General features: G+C 37.6%; 1 long non-coding RNA gene across 1 annotated transcript in view; it reads left to right on the top strand.

The window, feature by feature from the left end:
• The window catches only part of LOC105714151 (uncharacterized), a 53,271-nt gene that overhangs the window by 5,470 nt on the left and 21,475 nt on the right, over window positions 1-26,326 (top strand). Inside the window, exon 3 of the long non-coding RNA XR_010341692.1 lies at window positions 12-77. This is a non-coding gene — a long non-coding RNA (uncharacterized LOC105714151). The remainder of the gene's footprint in view (window positions 1-11; window positions 78-26,326) is intronic.

Below are 26,326 nucleotides of genomic sequence, written 5' to 3'. Positions count from 1 at the left end.
GAGGTTTAAAGGAAAATTAAGGAAGTTTTTTAAATAACCCTATTCCAAGTATGAAGTGTGTCGCACGAATTTCCAAGGTAGGTTTTGCCCAAATCACCTTCATAAGGTGACCTCCTTCAATGGTCTTTGTTTTCCTTTCTGTCTACACTTGGACACTGGAAAAAAAATAGAGCAAGCTATCTTTGTAAAAGTGAAGTCTTCTGTATTAGGCATGTCAGGAATCAAGGACTTGTAACACTTTCTGAAACAAGATTTGCTGCAAAGTTCCTTGCATGGAGACACTGAACACTATTAAATACACTCCCTGTGATAGATTTTTGTCCCCTGGAGACTAATAGCAATGTGACCTTGGGCAAATTATGTAAACCTTCCAAATTTAGGTTTCCTCATCTGCAAAGTGGGTTGTTGGGAGGATTGAATAAGGGAGTCAGTTAAAAATGCAGAGAGGGCCTGAAATACAGGAACTGCTCAAAAGATGCTTGTTGCTGTTGGCTTGATGATGTGTCCCTCCTTTTTCCAAGTACTTTCCTCCTACCTGAAGGCAAAGACTCCACAGCAATTGGTCTGGACTGTTCCTCACCAAATAATTAAGGATCCTGAGCTGCGGCAGGTGCCCTTCTAACCCAGCAAGTGAGAAACAGCAAATGGAGACCCTGAGTTATTTTTGTTTCAAGCCAAACTCAGTGTTATTGGACACTCTTTTTCTAAACAAAAGTAACATAAAATAAACCCTTAATGTATTTCAAACCTTCTTTTAAAATTCAATAATGAGTTTCTACATATCATTTTAACAACTTTATATAAATGAATCAGATCCTTGAGTTGAAGAAAAATAACTCCTTACATTATATACCTATAAGTAGCAAAATTAGAAATTTATATAATAGATCATATACCAGGTAGTATTTTAATATTCTAGATTTTCACTTCAGAGAGAATTATGATAAATTTAAAAACAAAAGTATGATATCCTCATGTGAATCTTATAACAAACATTCTGCTAATCAGTGTATCCATCCTCTCCTTCCCTTTTCTCTACCTCTACTCCCCGTTTCCTCTCCCTTCCTTCCCCTTCCCCTCCCCCTCTGCCTTCTCTCTTCTCCCTCCTCCTTTCCCCCTCCCCTTCCCTTCCCTCCCCTTTATTCCCCTCTCCTCCCTTCCCCTCTCCTTCCTGGCTTATAAACAACAGAAATTTATTTCTCACAAGTCTGGAGATGGGAAGTCAGAAGACCAAAGTACCAGCAGAATGGTTGTCTAGCGAGGGCCCACTTCCTTCTAGATGACAGTCTTCGCACTGTGTTCTCAAGGGTAGAAGGAATGAGCCAGCTCTCTGGGGTCTCTTTTGTAAGAGTGCTAATCCCAGTGAAGAGTGCTCTGCCAGGGGCCCCACCTCCCAATATCATCACCTTGGGCTAACCCAATATTTTCTAACTTCCATTTGCTACTCTAATGTTAACTCTGTTATCTCAATGTTAATAATAATAATAGCTGACATTTGCTGATGACTTACATTATACTGCATTCATTAACATCTCAATCTCATTTAATTTGAAAGAGGTGAAGCTACAGCCAATACACACATTACCACTTTTTTTCCTATCTCATCACAAAGATTGTGAGGTTGCAGAGCTCTCTTTAGGCATTGCTCACATCAGGACACTTGAAAAATAGATCCTTCATATCCTTTGGACGACTCTTAGACTTCAATTGGCTTTAAGCATTATCAGAGCATCCTTGACATGATGCCAGGGCCTAACACCGCTTCAGTGAAAGCACAGAAATAACAATGGCAAAACATAATTGATCTATTTTGTGCCCCATGACATACTCTGGGAGCAGCAGCATCAAATACTGTGGTGTTTGGTATCCATAAACTGCAGAGAAATTGAAATATATTTAAAAACTTTATGCATAGACAATGACCTAGGATATCACTCAACTCTTCTGCTTTCATAACCAAAGGTGAAAATGCTGATAGTGTGTTTCTTGTGGAAAAATGTTGAGTTTTCATTCAGGAGACCAATCCTCACACACTAACTCAACCTACAGTAGACACTTGTTGGAGAATAAAAATAATGCATGTAAAACCATTTTGTAAACTGTAAATAATTTTACAAATATTGACTTTTGTCACAGTTTCAGTTTTGTATCTATTAAATGTATGCCTATTAATATGCACATTTTTTTCTTCTAGCATCAAAGCTTGCTTAAAATAACAGTGGAACATTTAAAAGCAAGAGAATTCTAATTTACCATCATTCAAATTATGTTAAATCCAATTCAACTTTATAAGCTAAGGAACATGTGAAGGATAAATAAGAACTTGATAGTTAAAAAGATAAATATATGCAGATAAATATATGTGAAGAGTCAAATTGATTATAACTATATACTGTATTAAAACAGACTAAATTTAAATTTATTATGAAATGGCAAACCTAGTGCCTTCTTGGAAAAACATGCCTTAACAAGCTCGTGTGGTTGTAAGGTTGATAATATCTTGATAATAACTTATGTTTTTCTTATTCCTAGTAATTACTGGCCTCCTTATGACCTTCATTCTAGTTTCAGGCAGTAGCTAGGAGAGCCAGACTAACTGCTCCAGAGAATCGAGGCCAAGGCATACAACAGAGTCAATTCTCAGCTTTCCCATTTCAAAGTAGACAATAGGAGAAGCTAGAACAAAAGCCAAAATGTATGCAGTAAAGAAAAAAATTGGGGAAGAATGCAGTTGATGAAAGAGCTACACTAGACAAGGATTTCATTGGATAAAGTGAAGGATAGGGAGCTTGTAAAGAAGATCAAGATAGTTGGACAGGTGGACTGTCTCCAAGACCGTTCCACTTGCCTCCCCACTTCTTGAGCATCGGAGTTGGGCAGGTTGATGATAGACCATCCAGGTAAATGTTGGCATCCAAAGGTAAATGTCACTTTGATCTTGTTTCTCAAGAAAGACCTTGAAAGTGAACAAACTCCTGGACCTCCCTAATCCCAGGTACCACAATGGCTTGGAGCAGCAACAGTACAGTAGAATAGCAGGGCAGGGGGACTCAAGGCAGAGATAGTCTTGATACAGGCAACTCCCTGAGCCTCCTGCCATCAGAGAGGTACCGAGAACCTCCAAAAATTTCATCTCCCCCTGAAAGGTGTGAAAATGACTGGGCTGATAGACTAGGGTCCTTTGGGTTGGGATTGGGAAAATTCAAAGTACGTGGATAAAGAACCAGGGACCAGCCATATTACTTCATATGACTTGCTAATGGGAGTCGATGCTGACAGCCATAGACCCTCCTGAGCTTCTCCTTGGGGCCTCAATTTCAGTCCAGCCTTTAGAACTTAGTTTTGGTCTCAGGGAGAAGGATAAGGAGATGAAAATTTTATCTGAGTTTAAAACCTGAAATGATTGAATTTATGCGATATGACATTTTCTGGATATATTTTGACAAGAGTAGAACTAGGGGAATCAAAATAGAGATTATGTTGAGTAATAGGGAAGTAGGGTTATATTTCTTGCCTATCATCTGAATATATGACCTGAAATACTAGACCTGCTACAAGGAATAATACATTGTAAGCAAAGTGAGGTCATGGTCAGAGCCCAGGAGTTCCAGGAGCCTTCTGTGATGTGATGAAATGATCTTGGGTCCCCTGTACTATTACCTTGTGGTAGAACATTAGAACTAAATATTCCAGATGTGTTAACATAAACCTGAAGTGATGTCGTTAGTGAACTTGGTCTTAAAAATTAAGAGTATTTTGGTTAGGTGACCTACCAACATACAGGGAAAAGATGCAGGATCTTGGTTGATTCTCACTGCAGTAGAAATTGATATTGTGATATAGCAGCTTATAAATTAATGAGAATTTAAGATGAATTAAGAGAAATATAGTTCATGAAGCTACCCCAATACTTGCCCTGCCTCTCCTCTCCTATTACAGTAGATTACCTGTCTGTGTTCCTTCCTATCTGAGATTCAGGTGATGGACTTCATCTCTTCTTATCTTCTGAAGGATTTTGTGTCTACCATTATCCTTTCTCCCTCCTGCATCCTCAGTGGTTTTTTTCTCTACTGGATCAATTTCCTCAACATACAAATATTATCTGGTATTTCTCATATTAAAAAAAAGAAAAAAAAACTTACTTGTGCATACACCCCTGTACCACCTCCACCTACCTGTTTCTTTTTAGAGCAAAACTTACTGAATGAAAGACTTGTTCATATTTGCTTTCTCTTTCTGCCTTTTTTCTCTTGAGCATACATCAGTCAAATTTTTGTCTTCACCCGTCTCCGGCTGCACATTGTCACAGTCCATTTCTTATTTGCCCAATTAGCAGCATTTCACACAGTTTATCGTTTTTTTTGTTGTTGTTGTTTGTTTTTTTTACTGGTTAGGTAAAATCAGTGTTTAACATTTGTAAAGCAGGCCATCTTAGGAGAGCTCCAAGGTTTGGATTGATAGCCTGCTCTGTTGCAATATTTGGTGTATTGTAGTTCAGTGTCATTATGATACACAGTGATAAGTAATAAAGACTTAAACCAAAAGCAGATTTACTATGCTTATTTAATGTATTTTTTTCAATTATATTTAAAATATATTTTCTATTCATTCAGTTAACCCACTATAAAATTTATTAGATAACTTGAATGAGTTGCTCCTCTAAAAAGTATGATCACTGAAGAGCACTCTAACTCAATAGCTCTAACAAGGGATTTGAAGCCGGGGCTTCAGGCATAAATATTTGAGTCTTGGAACTTTTCTCTGGTTTTGTGACATATATAATAACCTACAATTTTATGTACATAACGTATAATAATAACATATATATTATATAATTTCTATGTTGAGTATTATAAACTTAGAAATATAAATATTACATTGTATACTATTATAATTCATAAATATATAACATAATCACAGTATAATATATACTAATTATTATGTTACAGGCATATATAGTTAATATGTTGAATTTTATCCATATGTATATAATTTATATATTCTTTGGCTGCAGGACCTGAGATTCATGCCAGTTAATTTGTTTAGAATGGTTTGTTATATTGATATATGTGGAGCAAAATTAGATGTATGGAATTTCATGAATATTTAAGCCTAGGAGTCAGTCCTGGGCCAGGCGTCCTGGAGTTTAGCTGGAGTTTGAGGGGTCTTGGCAGCAAGAGTCCAGGCTTGTACAGGTAATCCACTCCTGACATGCCTGGCTACCCAGGCTCTGTCTGCTTCTCCCTGTGTCTCCATCTCCTCACTGTCACCTAGGACTCTGTATTTTGTCTCTCCCTCCCAGCCTCTGCCTACTCCTGTTCTGTTTCCTCCTCTTAATTCTCCCTTTTCTTGCCAGGACTTATTGTGGCACTGACTTACAGCTTTTAGCCTTAATTTCCATGATTGAGAGAAGTGTCAGTTTTTCTTGGGGCAGGACATATCATAGCAGCTCTGGCTCCATGACCTGTATCTGTGGCTGGGTAGAGGGAGAGAGCTAGGGCTCTGAGGTCTGCAAAGGATTTCCCTTTTCTTGGGGATGTGGGTGGGGCCAGTTCATGTGGATGGAGCTGTGGTAGGCAGATGCAATGACTGATACATAAAACATTAAAACACAGTCATTGAAAGCTTTTGGTGTGGTTCAAATTTCAGGGTCAAGCTATTTAAGAACAAAAATGCATTATACTTCTCAGTTTAAATGAAATACAGTGTTCAAAATCACTAAGTATAAGCTCTTTAACATAGATGTTGTATGATAGAAGCACATATCACTCCATTTTTTCTATATTCTATTAATGTTTGTGGAATTTTTCTTTCAATTGTTGGACTAATAATGACTTTGCAAATTATAATTGCTAATATTCTCTAGAGTGGATGGCTTTTCAAATCACCTTCCAGCATTAATACCTATTTAAATTTTTAAAAACTGGGTTGCTTTTGGAATTTCTGGATTCTTCTGTTTGTCATGCAAATATTCGGTTCTGTTCTTTTTATGATAATATGAAATAAAGTAGTTTCTCACAGTAACATTGTAAATCATTTGCTTTCTATTACATGCAGCTGGTTTTGTTACTATAATGATTTTCTATGAGTGCATATTGTAGAACATATAAGATGCAATGTGATATTCCTTTATTCAGAATTTGTATGCAATTATTGTTTGCCCAAAAATAATGAGACAATTTGGAAATATAGTAATTTATTGTAATACATTTCTTTTTAATATGTATCTACACTGAGGGAAAAAAATCTAACTTTAAAAAAATGACATGCCATCTTTTTTTGTTATATACACTAGAGTATTCATCTCATGGAAAATTCAGAATCAAAATCAAAAACAGCTGAGGTAGTTACTCGGGTGCCTTCCTTCAGCTTATTCAAAAGAATATAGGATGAACGGTAAGAATTAAGTAAACCACAAATTATTTTGGAGTGTCTGGTTTATATTATAAATAAATTTTTCACTGCTGGTTGTTTTTTCAAAAATATTGCCTGTATTTTTGATATTCATTCCTGTGATCTAATGTAAACTCTGTCCTACCAGTTTGGTGTATTGGTAGTTCATGATTAAATTTTTTTATTACACTCATATGCTATAACTATTTCTCACTCTTCTCTTTTGAATCTCCCTAAATGGCAATAGTCTTTAAGACATGTCACCGAAAATGTTAAGGGAAATGTCTCACTTTTGTGTTGGCACATGTTAATTTCACACCTTGAATAGAGTCTAATTTAATCAACAATAAGGCATCTACTTTTCAGATGCTGAATTAAATATTTTATTATTATTAAGAAACAACAACAGCAGTAACAACAACAACAAAAAATAGAAGCAACAACAACAAAAACAGTCAAAATGAGGTATCACCGTGGCGTCATTGTTTTGTTCCTCATTGGTCTTGACTAGAATTTTAAAAGACTTGATGGTAAATCTACATTAGTTTGTAGTTTAATGAAACCACAGTAGGTTAGATTTTGGTTTTAAAGTATGTTTGTGAACCTTTTCTTACATACTTAAAAAAAAATGATACTCATATTTTCACTCCTAACTACAAAGGCACCATCACTAACACAGTGCACTGCATGTAATAGGGAATAAAGAAGATTACTACTTATTGCCTGTGTGCCACATATATTAGTAGTGTGTTTAATTCTCACTACAATGTTCTGTTATTAGTCTCAGTTTCTCAGTAGTTCCTATGGCTCCGTAGAAGGAGCACAGAGTTTATAAGAGGGGGCAGAGTGGAGCAACACTGCACCAAGAAAAGATTTTGGAGGCAAGAACTAATGGAAAGGGTGATCCCTTAGGAGTGAAACATCTGTCTGGGCGCAGTGGCTCACACTGGTAATCTCAGCACTTTGGGAGGCCAAGGCAGGCAGATCACTTGAGGTCAGGAGTTTGAGTTCAGCCTGGCCAATGTGGTGAAGTGCAGTCTCTACTAAAAAAAATAAAAATAAAAAAATAACTGATCATGGTGGCAGGTACCTGTAGTCCCAGCTACTCAGAAGGCTAAGGCCGGCAAATCGCTTGAACCTGGGAGGTGGAGGTTGCAGTGAGCCAAGATCATGCCACTGCACTCCAGCCTGGGCGACAGAGTGAGACTCTATCTCAAAAAAAAAAAAAAAGGAAAGAAAGAAAGAAAAGGAGTGAGACATCAGTGATGGAGGGGCCAGCATGATGCTGACCATGACCATGCCAACCCACCATCTACACAGTGGCCACCCTACTGGTGGAGATAATAACATTTGGAACCAGCCAGAGCAGAAAAATGAAAAAGAACCTCTCCACGCTACTGACTAGTAAGTAACCAGTTACCCAAGAAAATCCTTTTACCCTGAAAGTGTTAGGTCTGCAAAGGATGTAGGGTCATCTCAAACCAAATACCCCCTCCACCTCCTATCTCCCATTTAAAGGGAAGACCAAGCTACCTCCCCATTCCAAGTCCCTTAAGCCACACATCTAGGGTGAGGAAAGGTTGGACGAGTGCTTTTGAGAGCATAGAAATTGAATTTCATAAGCCAGAATATATATGTATGTGTTTTAATTCCATTGTGCTCAGAATATTTTGAAACCTGTTGAAGATATTGTTAAGGGTTGTGTCTACCATAAACTCTCTTAAAGAAAAACTAGAAAAATCTGTAGATCCAGCCAAGAGAAGTTTATTAGATCTACAGAGTCTCAGTGGTACCTCAAAATGGGGAAATGAGGAAAAGGTGTTGGGACCTCGGTTGGTTGTTTTAAGGTAGATATTGCAAGGCAGGGGCAGGAGTAACTGAATGAGCTTGGGCAGTATGACATAATAGCTTTGATCCGTTTAAAGCAAGGCTAAGGGCTTGAAGTGAATCCTCTGAGTAAGTTGCTAGACTTAATCTGTAAACTGTTTAGTTGCCAACTTATCTTTGGGAACTGGTTTATAGTACTCTCTTTCAGAACAGCCCTTTTCTGTATCAAGCAGCCACGTTATTTTGCTTGGTCTCAGTAATGTTGAACACGGAGAGAAAATTATTCCTGGTCTCAGTACTGTTTTAACATAAGGATGAGACATTATAGGAGTTTTAGTTCTCAAAGAAGAATGGCAGATTTTCTGAAAGCAGTGCTAAAGGTGGTCATTAGACAAAAATAAAACTCTTTTGCATTTGTGCCCCTGCTTCATTGAGGCTTTGAGATAAATAAATTACATTATTATCTTTATTTGGAATTGGAAGCTCAAAGAAGTTAAACATTTGTCCAAGATCACAAAATGAATGAGTTGAGGAGTAAGGATTCAAACCCAGTCTGTGTGATGATAATCTGGATGAGATATTTGCTGCCCCATTGATGACCTGGATTGGTACTATCTAATTTTAAAGTCTTCCCTTCTCATCTTCCCTGACACCCAGTACTCCTTGTTTCTTAGCAGAACTTTGATACAATTTATTTTCTCCTTAAGGGCTTAAAACAAGAACATGCCCTTGACATGAAACATGTTTGTCCTCAATTACATACTGTCTTGTGTAGTTGTCTCTTCTTTTCAAAAATATTGAGAAAAGCTGGAAGTGCTTCTTACACTTCTTTTGTATCTCCCAGCACTTAGAGATGCTAAGCACAGAGTAGAAGCTCAATATTCCATGTAACTGGACTGAATGTTCACCAGTCCTCCAGTAACAATGCCTCCACTACAGAATTTTAGCTACTATTTAAGCCACAGTTGGTCTGCCAAATACTTGTTGTGAAGAATAAGCAAATATTACCCAAAATGTTCAGGAAAGCATAGTACCACTGCAAACAGATTTTTTACTGCAAAGTGTTTCCCTTATTTTCTAATGTGTGTGTGTGTGTAGTGGTGTCTCAACTGCATCAAAAATAAAGATAAGACTACAGAAACAGAACAACTGGCATTTCAGTTCTCTGTGTTACAGATGGTGGTTTTGGTCCCCTGACCTGTAAAAACAAAGACAGCAATTCAGAGAATAGTGGAGATTGTCTCCATATATGTTTTTATTTTTAAAAAAATGCATCTCTTCTCTCACAGGGTATGGAATAGAAGTGGAGAAAGGTGGAGGGGACTTGTTTTCCTGAGAATGTTCTCTATAACCTTCCTGACCTCCACACACTACCTTCAGACATGCCCTTGATTTTTCAGTTGGATAAAAATGTTAGCAATTGGGGAACTTACACAATGTTATTTCCTGAGGTTCCCACATTCATCTAAGGAGAACCAGAGCTACCACCATTTTAATTAAAAGGATTCGCTTTCAATAAGATTCTAAATTGTTTTAAAATGGCAGAATTGAGCACAGGTGGCCAGTGGTCACTGAGTGCTTTCAGTGGTTTAGAAGGTTTGGGAGACAGTGACAGACTCTACTGTCACCATTGGACTGGTGATAATGGGATGCATTTTCTTTGGGAAGGCAGAGAAGCAGGTAGAGGTGACTTTAACCACTAGTAGTAGGTGTGTCATCCCTGGTAAAAACATCGATACAAAAGGGGTATACACATTTCAGACTTGAAAAGCCATCTGTTTGATGGTTCCAGTGAAGATCAGCTAGCAGAATGGAACGGATAATGAGACAATTACTTTAGGCACAAATGCCTTGATTTGAAATTACCTAGATCATGTATGCTTTATATTTTTGTGGTTGTCACTGAAACTAAAGCAATTCTTTGAATTATTTAGCAGACAACTTTATCCATTTGACTAATAGACTCAATGTCAAATATCCAGGAAATTCAGAAAATATCCAGCTTTACACGAAGGTAATTTTCAAACCTTTGAGGTTCGATAGGAATAGATTCTTCTACCTGGTGATTGAAATGCACAACCCTGCTGCTCAGAGGGGACTCTTCACCCCTCCTTCCCACTACCTCTTATGTCTTCTCTCTTCCTTAGTCTTTCTTTTCTCCACCCACCCTCTACTTCCTACACAAACTTATTTTGTTTTTCCTAGTTGGGAATGCTCTCAGTTGTGTAGACAAAACATTTTATTGTTTGATTTAAAAAACTTCTTTTATTCAAGGTCACATTCAAGTTACTGCCTACAATATTGTTAGAGTTTTTCCTTACATATTTACCACCTTTGGAGCTTCTATGTTTAGACTATATCCTTTAAGGAAATAAAGTGAATTTCTCTAAGTGGGCTTTGAATGAGCAAGAATTTGTTATTGCAGAACCCTCTAGGCCACTTGACTGTCATAACCTCCTCAGGTGGGATGGCTAAGAATGTTTAGAAGCTCTGAGGGAAATTTTCTCTAAACATCTGATGCCTAAGAAAGAACGAACACCTAGAGTCTAAAGAATGTTACCTGTCCTTCGACTCTTATCTCTGTTTGGTTTTCAGGGAGTTGGTTTCCAACCTGATAACAGATCTTGCCCTTACCTCATGACCTAGCCTTCTGGTACCAGGTCCCTGTTTTGTGCTTTCTCCTTTCGTCTCTTGTTTTGACCTTGGTTCATTAACCTCAGTAACTCAGGCTATACAAACTTCTAGCAGAGGCCAGCCACACCCCTCAGGCACGAGGCTGCCCCTCCTGGTCTGGCTGCTGGAGCCCTGCTAACTGGGAACAGACACCCTCCCTTGGTTCCATCTTCCTCAGTGAGCCAGAGTTGAGTTCAAGTAGGTTAAAGCATTACATTTGTAAATTTGTAAAGGATCAAGTCGTGAAAAGAAGGGCAATCTTGTTCTTGGAGACTTTATTAGCCAGTAAATGCAATATGATACATTTATAGGAGTGAAGACCCAAGCTTTCTGAAGTTCATTGAGCCAGAAAGATGTGTTTTATTTCATGCAGTTTATGGAATGACTGCAGCATAGGTAAGCTTTTACATGACGCCACATTGACTTGAGGTAATCATAAAATAAAAATGGGCAAGGAGAACCTTCAGGTCAAAGTATAATTTATATATACATTTACCCAATCCAATGCAAAGACCCCAAACCATATGCTTTTAATTTTTGGTTTAATTTGTAAGCTCTTTTGTTTGCTTTTTTTGATGTAAAAGAATTATGATTAACCTTTTTTAAAAAAAAAAATGTTACTTGCTGCTTTCCATGAAGCTCATATTATAATAAAATGTACTGACTACAATAACACTCATGTCAGCAAAAAGTGACACAAGATAGCATTAAAAAGTCCTTCCCTGTGACAAAATAAATTGGAATTGTGTGGTAAACCTTTTATAGCTTGTTACCATTTTGCTAAGAAAATAGAGCTACTGGCAACTTTTATATGGGGAAGCTGAATATAGGCTAAAAAGGTTTTCCAGATGATGCTAAAATGCGCAGCTATATTGACGCAGGTCTTCTATTTCTTGTTATGTCATGATTTTTGGAAAATAAACCTGATAGGGAAAAGGTAAACATTTTAGGACTGGAATGAACTAGTATAAACTATCAAGAACAGATAGGGCATATAAATAGCAGGGTTAGAGAATTATTAGATTGATGATAGATGGATGATTGATAGATAGATAGAAGTTTCTTGTTAATTTTGAATCTTCTTTTTACATTTATTGTAAGCCAGAAAATAAGCATAGTTAGTTAGTTGCAAGGAAGGTCACAAAATAATTTAGGTGGTTGATTTTTAAAAATATATTTGTAAATTTTTTATTATTCAAGTGCTTTTTCCATTTAGAATGGCAAAGACAAAGATGATACCACTTCATTTATTTCTTTTCTCATTGTGCATTCTCAGTGCACATGAGCCAAACAGATCAAGTCAGACACACACAGCATGACAGTCTCTCTGACTCCCTCCTTTGTCCTGCTAAAGAAATGATGGTCAAGAGTTGGATGTTCATTCTTTCAGTCTTCTCTGTGGGTTTCATGCATATGTGTACATATCTGTACATATCTTGTTTACATAAATAAGATCATAATTTATCTATTGTGCTTCAGCCTGTTCTTCACTCAATATGCCATGAGCTCTTTTTAAGCACATGTCAACTTTTTTCTCTTTTTTATTACTGACTATATAGAATTTCATAGCATGGTTAGGTCATATTTCAGTTTTCTATTATACTACATTTATTTCCATGGTTTCACTGTTATAAAAGTGCTACAGTGAATATCCTTGTATATTACTTTTTAAAAAGTGAGAGTGTTTCTCTAGGAAAACTTCCCAGAAATGGAATTGCCGAGTCAAATAGTAAGCCTTTTTAAAGTGTTATAGGTTTTACTAAATTGCCTTCCAAAAAGCTTATTTATCTTTTCATTAAATGTATAAGCATGTCCATTTTCTCATATCCTTGAAAGTTCTTGATATTATAAACATTTTTGTTGTATCTTTCTTTTTTTTTTTTTTTTTTTTTTGAGACGGAGTTTTGCTCTTGTTACCCAGGCTGGAGTGCAATGGTGCGATCTCGGCTCACCGCAACCTCCGCCTCCAAGGTTCAGGCAATTCTCCTGCCTCAGCCTCTTGAGTAGCTGGCACGCATCACCATGCCCAGCTAATTTTTTGTATTTTCAGTAGAGACAGGGTTTCACCATGTTGACCAGGATGGTCTCGATCTCTTGACTTCATGATCTACCCGCCTCGGCCTCCCAAAGTGCTGGGATTACAGGTGTGAGCCACTGTTGTATCTTTCTATGTGAGTGAACATTTACATTTCATATTGTTCTAATATTTATTTACTTATATGGGCAATTGTGTGTCTATTTATTTACTAATTATGTTTATTTCTGAATTGCCTATTCTATTTTTTGTACATTTTTCTTTGGGGTTGTTTGTTTTTTCTTTAGTGAATTGTTGAAGCTTTTTACGTATTTTGGATATTAAATATATAGCAAATATTTTCTTCCAGTCTGTTGCTTTTTTTTGAATTTTGTTTATTTCTGAAAACTGTTTTATCATGTAACAATATTGCTAGCACTTAAAATTTCAAGAAAGCAGCTAGCTAACTGCTGGTTCATTTCACACATTGATTTATTTAGTTAGTTTTCATTTTACTTATTTATTCAGTTCCACGTTAATTATTATTTAAATAATTTTTAAACATAAGCTTGACTTTTATTTTATTCTGAGTTGACAAAAAGTATCTTTAATTTTTTTCTCTTTATTTTAAATGTTTCCCTCCCTATTAGAATGTTATTTCACATTATCACTTTCACCTTTTAAATTATGTCTTTTTTTTTTTTTTTTTTTTTTAGAGATAGGGACTCACTCCCACCCAGGCTGGAGTACAGTGGTGCCATCACAGCTCACTTTAACCTCAAACTCCTGGGCTCAAGCAATCCTCCCACCTCAGCCTCCAGAGTCGCTAGGACTACAAACACACACCACCGTGCTGGCTAATTTTTGTGTTTCTAGTAGAGACGAGGTCTCACTACGTTGCCCAGACAGGTCTCAAACTCCTGGCCTCAAGTGATCCTCACACCTCAGCCTCCCAAAGTGCTCAAATTATAGGCATAAGCCACTGTGATTGCCCAAAATTATGTCTAATTTTTATCTTCATATATTCAGAGGAAATTATGTCTATTTTTGGCATGTGTAAAGATACCCAAATATGAAAAGTTTACTTTAGCACCTGTGGCACATAGACACTAAAGTGACCCCAATAAACCCTGCTTTTTGGTGTCCACACTCTCATATAACACACTCCCTTTGAGTGTAGGCAGGACCCATAACTTGCTTCTAACTATTAGGACACAGCAGTGGTGATGAGCTGTCAGTCCCATGATTACATCACGTTATATAAGGCTCCAACTTGCTAGCTCTCACTCTCATGCTACTCATGAAGAAACAAGGTGCCCTGTTGTGCATTGCCCGTGGAGAGGTCCTTGTGGCAGGGAACAGTGGGTGGCTTCTACAACCTGAGGGTCTCAGTCCTGCAACCATGAGGGATTAATTTTGCCAACAATCTAAAGGAGCTTGGAATCAGATTTTTCCTCAGTCGGGTCTTCAGATAGGAATGCAGCCTAGCAAGTACCTTGATTGTAGCCTTGTGAAACTCTTAACAGAGGATCCAGATAAGCTATGCACAGACCCCTGAACCACAGGTACTTTAATGTAGTAAATGTATGTTGTCTTAGCTGCTAAAACTGTAGTGGTCTGTTACACAGCAGTAGATAACTAATATGGCACCCCATTTGAAATATACATAGACATCATTAGGAACAAAAATAGTAAGAACTAGAGATTGAATTATTTGTTATTTGGCATTATAAATAATCATATTAGAAAAATATGCTATGGAGTAATACGTATAATACTATATGATAGAGAAAATGCTTATGTTTTTCTAGCTCTTAAAATGTAGTTTCAAGGTTTTGCTGTTATATTATTAATGTATTAGAGTAAATCATTAGAAACTGGGATAAGTTATTAAATCAAGCTTTAAAACTTGTGGAACTATATTGCATAAAACACCTAGCATAATTAATTATGAGTCTGATTATTGGTATTTTACCTGTGTAGACACTGAAACAAATACAGTGTTTACTCTTTTTGCTTTCTTTTTTTTTTTTTTTTTTTTTTTTTTTGTGAGACCAAGCTGGAGTACAGTAGCATTATCTTGGCTCACTGCAACCTCTGCCTCCCAGGTTCCAGTGATCCTCCTATCTCAGCCTCCTGAGTAGCTGGGACTACAGCCACCCACCGCCATGCCCAGCTAATTTTTGTATTTTTGGTAGAGACTGGGTTTCACCATGTTGGCCAGGCTGGTCTCGAACTCCTGACCTTGTGATCCGCCTGCCTCAGCCTCCCAAAATACTCTAGAGCTCTCAAACACACAGTTACTTATATGTTTCATAAATGAAGATCTAAGTGACTTTAAAAAGTGAGAAAACAAAACCTTCTGTTCAGGAGGATTTTCTGAGTTTTCCATCACCATCCCTTCTGTGCTTTCCCTCCACCTCGTTCTTACAGTGGTCACTTCTGTGATTGTCCTTTCTTTCACATTGTCCTTCTTTTTCTTTCTTCACTTTTCCTTTTGCTCATCATTTATATAATCCATACAATGAGGTACTGCTTTTTAAAAAGGGTATTGATTTTAAGGATTCAGCCTTAAAAAAAATGCAGTATTAAGCAATGGGGAAAGGATTCCCTGTTCAATAAGTGGTGTTGGGAAAACTGGCTAGCCATATGCAGAAAGCAGAAACTGGACGCCTTCCTGACACCTTACACTAAAATTGACTCCAGATGGATTAAAGACTTAAACATAAGATGTAACACCATAAAAACACTAGAAGGAAACCTAGGCAAAACCATTCAGGACATAGGCGTAGGCAAGGACTTTATGACCAAAACACCAAAAGCATTGACAACAAAAGCCAAAATAGACAAATGGGACCTAATCAAACTCCACAGCTTTTGCACGGCAAAAGAAACAGTCAATAGAGTGAATCGGCAACCAACACAATGGGAAAAAATCTTTGCAGCCTACCCGTCTGACAAAGGGCTGATATCCAGAATTTACAATGAACTAAAAAAGATTTACAAGAAAAAAACAAACAAGCCCATTCAAAAATGGGCGAAGGATATGAACAGATACTTTACAAAAGAAGACATACATGAGGCCAACAAACATATGAAAAAATGCTCATCATCACTGGTCATTAGAGAAATGCAAATCAAGACTACATTGAGATACCATCTCACGGCAGTTAGAATGGCAATCATTAAAAAATCTGGAGAAAACAGATGCTGGAGAGGATGTGGAGAAATAGGAACACTTTTACACTGTTGGTGGGAGTGTAAATTGGTTCAACCACTGTGGAAAACAGTGTGGCGATTCCTCAAGGACCTAGAAATAGAGATTCCATTTGACCCAGCAATCCCATTACTGGGCATATATCCAAAGGATTATAAATTGTTCTACTATAAGGACACATGCACACGAATGTTCATTGCAGCACAGTTTACAATAGCAAAGACCTGGAACCAGCCCAAATGCCCATCGATGATAGACTGGACAGGAAAAATGTGGCACATGTACTCCATGGAATATTATGCAGCCATTAAAAACGAGGAGTTCACATCCTTCGTCGGGACATGGATGAACCTGGAAAACATCATTCTCAGCAAACTGACACAAGAACACAAAATCAAACACCACATGTTCTCACTCATAGGCGGGTGTTGAACAAGGAGAACACATGGACACAGGGAGGGGAGCACTATACACGGGGGTCTGTTGGGGGGAGGGGGGATAGCGGGGGTGTGGGGAGTTGGGGAGGGATAGCATGGGGAGAAATGCCAGATATAGGTGAAGGGGAGGGAGGCAGCAAATCATACTGCCACGTATGCACCTATGCAACAACCTTGCATGTTTTTCACATGTACCCCCAAACCTAAAATGCAATAAAAAAAAAAAGTATAAAAAAAATGCAGTATCAAATAATTATTTGGTCAGACTCAGTAGTTTTTCAAATTTAGCATGGAAAAACGTTTGATTGCTAAACTGCTCAAAGATTAATGACTATATTTCCTTCATGCTGTGCACACTCCCCTGAGACATGTGTTCTGGTTCCTGGCTGTGTCCCTTTACAGTTGCTTGAGTATAGTGCATGTTTATTTCAAGCTTAATAATCATTGCCTTTTCCCAGCCTTTATTCTTGTCAGTTTTGATATGAGGGTTCTTTTCTATAGAAAGGTCTAACCAGTGACTTCCTTGCCACTTGATATCTTGGTCCTCACCGTTTCCAGCTTTACCCATGTTTGCAGGTATCTGAATAAATTTCCAGCTCATTTTCCAAACTTCACACAGGACTTTTCACTTTTTACTTTGCTTCTTATTTCTGCACCTGTCTTATATTCTATTATTAGAAGGCAGAATCCCATAATACTGAGGACTGTACTTTGCAAATAATAGGCTCCAGATAGATGACTAAGTGAATGAAAAATTTTAAGAATTTTTAAAGCGTAGTTAATATGCTTTAATATGGATTTTGGATTTCAGAAATTGGTGGAATTATAAGGAAAAAATGGGGAGGGTGACTTAGAATTGCCAGTTTTAAATTTTGCTAAGTAAGTTTAGACAATCATTTACTATCATCATTGTTTCATCAAATGCAGTGCAAAACAAAAATAGCATTTATAAATGGTTCAACATGCACAAACAAAATTCAGAGGACATAATGTCAGGATAAAAGATTGATCCTTTCTTGACAGATCAGCTTTAAAATGACTAGTGTATCTTGTTATCCTCTTTTCTCATTTTGCAGCAGACAGCTAAAAATTGTCATATTGTGCTAGCAGAGACTATATGTTTTAAAAATTACTCAGCTAGTTTAACTCTCCACTTGATACAGTTATCCTCTTAAACCACCATGGATTAGATCTGCTTGTTGCATATCCAACTGTTGGAAAGCTTCCTGTCTTTTGCATGTGACTAGTAGTAGTGGGCGGGAAAGAGAACCAGGTGGACAGATTCAGGTAGCCATCATCACTAATTGATATACAGCTGTTCCATCACTACAGAGAAACCTGCTGAGGTACCTCTTTACAGTGTACATTTTAAATAATTTATTTTATTTGAACAGAGTGATCATAGGTGATGGATGGGATTTTCTGAGAGTTGGAAGGCAGGCCTTGAGCCACAGAGAGCCACTGTAACATGAAGATTCTAGTGATGATGCTGACTGTCTGGCTACCTAAGAGGAAGAAAGCTTTACCAATCCATCTCTCAAGCCTACAGTCCATCTACCATCATCTGTCCCCCTTTTGATACCCTTTCCTCAGCTTTTTTATCCCATAAATCTTTACTGGGCACTATTATGTCCCTATAAACTTAGAGGCTAGGAAAGAAAAGATGGGAGATGATGTCCCTGCCATCCACGATTTTCAGTTGAGTAACAAGGCAGACACCTACATAATGAATCACAAGCAGGGAAAGGGATGCAATGCCACAGAAACATCGAGAAAGCAACTGATTCCGACAGGACGATTTTTTTTTATTGCATTTTAGGTTTTGGGGTACATGTGAAGAACGTGCAAGATTGTTGCATAAGTACACACATGACAGTGTGATTTGCTGCCTTCCTCCTCATCACCTATATCTGGCATTTCTCCCCTTGCTATCTCTCCCCAACTCGCCACCCCTCGCTGTCCCTACCCTATTTCCCCCCAACAGACCCCAGTGTGTGATGCTCCCCTCCCTGTGTCCATGTGTTCTCATTGTTCAGCATCCACCTATGAGTGAGAACATGCGGTGTTTGATTTTCTGTTCTTGTGTCACTTTGCTGAGAATGATGGTTTCCAGGTTCATCCATGTCCCTACAAAGGACACGAACTCATTGTTTTTTATGGCTGCATAGTATTCCATGGTATATATGTGCAACATTTTTCCTATCCAGTCTATCATCGATGGGCATTTGGGTTGGTTCCAAGTCTTTGCTATTGTAAACAGTGCTGCAGTGAACATTCGTGTGCATGTGTGACAGGACAATTTTTACACGTGAAGTGACGTCTGAGCTGGTCCTTGAAAGAAAAGGGAGAATCAGGAGAAAGGATGTTTAAGCAGCGGAAGCAAAGACTGTAAACTCCTGGAGTCAGGAGCGCCCCGGCAAGCATGGCCAGTGGTCTCCTGCATCAGAACAGAGGGTTACAGGAGGGAGTGTGGCTGGAGCGATAGGTGGGGCCTGGATCACAAAGGGCATCAAACGCTTTGCTAAGGAGTTGGGGCTAAGCAGTTGGAGACCATCAGAAGATTTTAAGTAGGGATGTGATATAATCACATTTTTCCCCCTAAAAATAAAGACCATTCTGGAGTTAGTGTGGAGAATGGATTAGAAGGGTAAAAGACTGGAAACTGGAAGATCACTTTAGAGGCTGACTTTCACAATAGCCTCTTCCCTCTAGGAAATAAACTCATCTACCTCCTGGTGAGGTTCAAATTAGGAATAAACGGGCGAGCTCTTTTTTTTTTTCTTATGAAAAACTAAAGATGAAAGTGGAGATGCCTCACTACAACTAGTGCTTTAATTGCATTTTCTTGTGGAAAGGACAGTTCTAAAACCTGCAAGTAACTTAAATTTGATTTTTTTTTTGTCAGATAACTTTTGCTGGGACTTCTTGTAGTCAAGCATCTTCATGGGCACTTGGGGGAAAATACTCAAATGCTATGTGAGAATCTAATAAAATTATTATTTTTTGCAGTAAAAATAGCACTTCACTAAAGTGCTGAAGGAATGATTATTTTTAAGCAGCAGAAAAAAAATGTAGAAGGAATCCTTCAGTTTCAACTGGAAAGCCTGACTGTTGTTGCTTTTCTACTACTTGACAGCATTGAGTTTTCTTGCATTTATTTGCCTCTACCTCTCTGGCTGAACCACAATAAAAAGCACCTACCTCAAATACCTAGCACTAATGGCTTAATTTGACAATTTGTAGATGGTATTCTTTTATTACCCTTTAGGACCTTAATAATTAGTTTTTCTTTTGTGTAGTATTAAAGCATTAGAGGTCATAAATTCCACAGTCACCTGTATCCATTTATTGCTAATTTATTATAGAACATATCATAAAACTTTCCTTGACATATAGGCCTCTTCATAACTATAAATCTTTTTTCAACTGTTTAGATAACTTATGCTTAAGTTCAAGAAGAGACCTTTCGGAGCAAATATTTAAAACATCTATTTATTACACATGAATGGTGCAGGGTGGATAACCATGTGAAGTATTCATTTACATTCAGTGTATTTATCACTTCAAACTCTTATAAAGATAAATTTGTTTTCAAAAGGGGAAATGTTAAATGTCAAGTGGCTGTTTTCCTAAGTGCTTTAAAATGTCCAGCTGAATAAAGCCATCTTTCTAGTTAGGATAGGACACCAAAAAAGTTTCCAATAAGATTAAATTTGTCACTAGTAACCTCAGTTAAGTTTAAAAACTTTGCAAACTTGATAGTTGTCTCCTCAGATGGAAGATGTATCATCTTAGTTGATAGAGAGGTTGTTTCCTCTGTTTCAATTATGGAGAGAACACATTGCAAAACACTCACAATTCCTGAATACATTTACCTTACTGCTTAAACTTCTGTATGGATGCATTTTTGTGGCACACATATATTCAAAAAGGGAGAGGAGAAAATCAGCTTTCTGGAAAACCCATTTGCTGAATATGTAATTTGCTGAAAATCAAATGGCTTCCATTAATGTTGTCTAATATGTTTAGTAACCATGATGCATAAGATAGTTGTAACACTCTTAGGGACTTTTTTCTCAAAGCTTTCATTTAGCTCTAGTTTTCTGCAGCCCAGTGGTTAGCCAAGCTAGATTATCACAGGTTTTATCATACTCTGACTTTGGGAAACCAAAAATTTAAAGTATGTGTTTTCTTTTTTGAGATGGAGTCTCTCTGTTGCCCAGGCTGTAGTGCAGTGGTGCAATCTCGGCTCACTGCAATCTCTGCCTCCCGGGTTCAGGCAATTCTCTGCCTCAGCCTTCTGAATAGCTGGGATTACAGGTGCCCACCACCACCACACGCCCGACTAATTTTTGTATTTTTAATAGAGATGGGGTTTCACCATCTTAGCCAGGCTGGTCTTGAACTCCTGACCTCATGATCCACCCGCCTTGGCTTCCCAAAGTGCTGGAATTACAGGTGTGAACCACCGCACCTGGCCTGAAAGTGTATGTTTTCAACTACAAATGTAATTGTATTGAATGTCTTATGATTGTCTTATGAATTTCTTATGATGGGATGGGTTTTTTTTTCTAACATATTTTTAGTCCAGCCTTCTGCACTTTTGTTAATTTACCAATTAATCAACCCAATACAATATGAACATTTTGTACATATTTTATACATTTGAGAAGTGCTCAATGTCTCAAATATTAAATGCAAATGAACTTAACACTTAACTAAACTGACAAGTCCACTACAAATAGCTAGAGTGAAAAGAATACAGCAAAATGAAAGCTGAACTAAAACCAACACTTTGATAAACTATTGAACAGTTCAGCCACACAATTTGCTGAAATCTTTCTTTCTAACAGGGGCTATGTCCTCTTGATAGCATGGTGTACATGCAACAGTGAAGATTCTGAGAAGGGATTACCATACGTACTGTAAATAGAATTTCAAATTTGAAATACATTCGCCGTAAATAAAGAATTATGCAAGAAAAATGGTTGCAAATCCCTGAAGAATGCAATAAGAGGAGTAAAGACACAAACGTAAAATCACTAGAAAGATACGGGAGCTACTATATTGCAAATTAAATTCTGGCCTTTAACTGATTAAAAACAGTAAGTTGAAGTTGCTATGCCACTTGGGAAATTGGCAAAATAATCTTAAAAAATGCTGAAGAGTCTGTTGAAGTAGAAAATGGCATCAGAATCATTTTGAAAAATTGGTACTGTATTAGTCTGCTTAGGATGCCGTAAGAGAATACCACAGACTAGGGGGATCAAACAACAGTTTATTTTCTGATAGTTCCTGGAGGCTGGAAATCCAAGTTCAAGGTGCCAGCAGGGTTAGTTCCCGGCGATGCCTCTCATGCAGGCTTGTGGATGGTCTGCTTTCTCTCTTTGCCCTTACATGGTCTTTCCTCTCTGTGTGACCATTTCTGGTGCGTCTTCATCTTCTTGTGAGGACACCAGTTCTCGTAGATTAGAGCCACATCCTTTTGAGCTCATTTAACCTTAATTACCTTCTTAAAGGCCCTATCTTCAAATATAGTCACCTTGGGGATTAGAGCTTCAACATATGAATTTGGAAGGGGACACAGTTCAGTTTATAACAGTATGAACTACAAAATTCCTATGTAAAAAAGTCATAAATCCTGCAGTTACCTGTATTTATGTATTGATTTATTATGAATTGCTGAAAATTTTGGTTCCTTTTTTGCATATTAAATATATTCATAAGACTGAATAGTTTTATGATCACTAGCTTTTGACAAATTTAACTCTCCTACTAAGCTATAAAAAACATCTCTGATAAATCATCATCCCTGTGATTAAACTTTATGCTAGTCAAAATCATCAAATTTCAAGTAATTTTAGTAAATTTTATAAATTTGGCAAATTGGTGATTCAGAGACCTTTTATTATTTATAAATTACTCAGCCATAGAAAAGCATGCTAGGAATAGTCATAGTCTCACCAATATCACAATTGGCAGTAGAATGGTCTTGTATATGGTGATGACAAGCTAGTAGAGGTCTCCAGAATTCTTTGGAAACTATTTTAAATATCCCTAAGGGCTGGATGGTCCTAAGACGATGAAAGAATGCAAGATTTCATCAGGTCAGATAGAAAATACATTTCCAAATCTAAGGCCTTCATTACAGCCAAAGGTCTTTAGAATTTGACACATTCTAAAAGTTAAAACAATGTAAAATTCAAGCAAGGGTTCAAACTGGGTAAGAGTTACAAATTTCTGTGAGTAGTCAAAGAACTAAGTAATGTAAACTCTGAGACCAACCACTTTCACTTTAAAAAAAATAGCCTTTTTGATATATATTTCTCTTACCATATAATTCATCCATTTGAAATGTACAATGTAGTGGTAGTTAGTATATTCACAGATATGTGCAACCATCACCACAGTCAGTTTTAGAACATTTTCACCTCAAAAAGAAATTCTGTACCCTACAGCTACCAGCCCACTATCTCTGCATCTTTCTCCCCCCAGCCCTAAGACACCACTAATCTACTTTCTGTTGCTCTTAACTTTCCTGCTCCAGACCTTCAAATGAATGAAGTCATGTAATATGTAGTCTTTTGTAACTAACTTCTTTCACTAAGCGCATTTTCAAGGTTCATCTATGTTGTAGCACATACCAATACTTCATTTTTCTTCTAGCTTCTTTTAAGATTTATGTATCTTTGATTTTCTGCAGTTTCAATATGATATGTCTATGTGTATTCTTTTTGGCATGTGCTCTGCCTGGTATGCTTGGAACTCCCTAAATCTGTGGTTTGGTGTCTGACATTAATTCAAGGAAATTCACAGATATTATTGCTTCAAATATATCTTCACTTCCTTCCTTTCTTCTCCTTCTGCAATTGCCATTATGCACACATTTCACTGATAGTTTTCCTACCATCCTTTGATATTTTATTCCATTTTTTTCGGTCTTCTTTCCCTTTGCTCTTCAATGTTGGAAGTTTCTATTGACACATACTCAAGCTCAGAGACTCTTTGCTTAGCCATGTCCAGCCTACTAATGAGTTTATCAAAAGTATTCTTCACTTTTGTTACAATGTTTTGAGCTCTATGATTTCTTTTTGATTCTTTCCTAGAAGTTCCATCTCTCTGATTACATTATCCATATGTTCTTACGTATTGTCTACTTTTTCCATTAGAGCCCTTATCATATTAATCATAATTGACTTAAATTTCCAGGCTGACAATTCTGACATTCTTGCCATATTTGAGTCTGGTTTGGCTGACAATTCTGACATTCTTGCCATATTTGAGTCTGGTTTGATGTTTGCTCTATTTCTTCAAACTATGTTTTGGGTTTCTGGGGGTTTTTTTTTGCCTTTTAGTATGCCTTGCAATTTTTTGTTGAAAGCCAAAGATAATGTACTGGGTACAAGGAACTGCAGCAGATAGGCCTTTGGTAATGTGATGTTAAGGTGTGGAGGGGAGAGAAAGCATTCTGTAGTACCATGTTTGATTCAACCCTGGTCTTTTAGTGAGCTTGGGTCCCTGGGCTGTGAACTTCACAAATGCTTCCCAGTAACCCTGCCAAACTTCCCTCACCGTAGGTGCCATAGAGCAGGCTGGAGCTAGGCATTTGTCTACACCTAGGTTGGTTAGGCTCTGGTAAAACAATTCTTTTCTTTTCAGAAGAACAGAGTGCTCTACATACTCTAAAATAGTACCTTTTCTCCTCCTCCTGCCAGAAGCATGAAGGGGGTTCTTCCTCTGTCTCCACTGTTAGAACCTGGGTAGAGTTCCTGGAGGTAAAACCCACAGAAGTGTGAGGCACCCCCTTAAAACTAGGCCTCCCGGAATGTGTAACTGACATACTTGTCCACACTGAACCCCAACAATTCATCAATTGCAGTTCAGGTTTTCCTGTCTCGATACCAATTTCTGCACAGGTTTCTGCTCATGAATTTCTGCTCCAGTAAGTCATGGTTCTCTATATCTACTTGTCTCTCTCTCTCTCATTTTGGGGGCAACAGTTAGCCCTGTGACTTCATTTCTCTAACAGAGTTGTTGATCTTCAGTTTGTTGAACTTTTTACTTGTTAGGATGATGTGATGACTTCCAAGCATCTTACACACCAGACCGGAAACCAGAAGTTTGTTCGTGAGTTTTTAGAGCAAAATAATATTCCATTGAATGACTGTGCCACATATTGTTTATCCATGTGCCTATTGACAAGCAATTGAGTTGTTTCCATCTTTTGAATATTCTGAATAATACTGTTATAAACATTCATGTATAAGTTTCTACATGGACATATGCTTTTGTTTCTTTTGGATATATACCTAGTAGTGGAATTGATAGGTCATGTGATGACTTCAGAGCTAATCATTTAAGAAATTACTCAACCAATTTCTACATATCCTCATCAATACTTGTTGTTACCAAACTTTTTGATTCTTAATGTAATTTTTAAAAGTATTATAATTGTGATAAACTACATGCCGCATAAGTTTTACCATATTAACCCTTTTTTTTTTTTTTGAGATGGAGTTTCACTTTGTCACCCAGGCTGGAGTGCAGTGGCACCATCTCAGCTCACTGCAACCTCCACCTCCTGGGTTCAAGAGATTCTCTTGCCTCAGCTGTCTGAGGAGCTAGGATTACAGTTGTATGCCACCATACCTGGCTAATTTTTTTGTTTTTAGTAGAGATGAGGTTTTACCATATTAGCCAGGGCTGGTCTTGAATTCCTCACTTCAGGTGATCTGCCTGCCTCGGCCTCACAAAGTGCTGGAATTACAGGCATGAGCCACTGCGCCTGGTCCATATTAACCATTTTTATGTGTAGTGTTCAGTAGTGTTAAGTACACTCACACTATTGTACAGCCATTCTTCAGAACTCTTCATCTTACAACTCTAAAACTCTGTACCCATTTAAAAAAACAAACAAACAAAAAAAACAAAAATACTCCACATTTCTCTGCATCCCCAGTCCCTGATAACCACTATTTTACTTTCTGGCTCTATGAATTTGACTACTCTAGGTATTCCACATTAGTAGACTCACACCGCAGTATTTGTCTTTTTTGTGAATGACTAATTTCATGTAGCATAATGTCTTATTATGTGAATGACTTATTTCACTTAGCATAAAGTTAATACACCTATGTTGTATTATGTATCCTTCCTTTTTAAGGCCATTGTGTGTATATCCTACATTTTGCTTGAATATCCATTCATCCATCCATAGACACATAAGTTGCTTCTACCTTTTGGCTATTGTGAACAATGTTGCTGTGAACATGGCTGTACAAATATCTCTTGGAGATTTGTCTTGAAGATTCTTCTTCTTCCTCCTCCTCCTCCTCCTCCTCCTCTTCTTCTTCTTCTTCCTCCTTCTTCTTCTTCTTTTCTTCAGAGACAGGGTCTCTCTGTTTCCTAAGTTGGGGTACAGGGGTGCAGTCCTAGCACACTGCAGCCTCAAACTCTTGGGTTCAAGCAATCCCCCCCTCAGCCTCCTGAGTAACTAGGACTTCACACATGTGACACCACACCCAGCTAATTCCATTCTTTTGGGTATATTCCCAGAAGTGGAATTACTGGATCATATCGTAATTATATTTTCTGAGGGACTGCTATCCTATTTTTCATAGCAGCTGCATTGTTTTGCATTCCCACCAACAGTTCATAAGGGTTCCAGTTTCTCTACATTCTTGCCAACGTTTATTTTCTGTTTTTTTAATAGTAGCCCTTCTAATAGGTATGAAGTGATATCTCATTGTGGTTTTGACTCGCGTT

The sequence above is a fragment of the Aotus nancymaae genome, unplaced genomic scaffold (assembly GCF_030222135.1).
Source record: "Aotus nancymaae isolate 86718 unplaced genomic scaffold, 86718_ANA_hifiasm-v0.15.2.pri h1tg000010l, whole genome shotgun sequence".
Taxonomy (NCBI): Eukaryota; Metazoa; Chordata; class Mammalia; order Primates; family Aotidae; genus Aotus; species Aotus nancymaae.
Note: the sequence above shows the minus strand (reverse complement) of the source record. Positions and strands in the feature narration are given on the sequence as shown.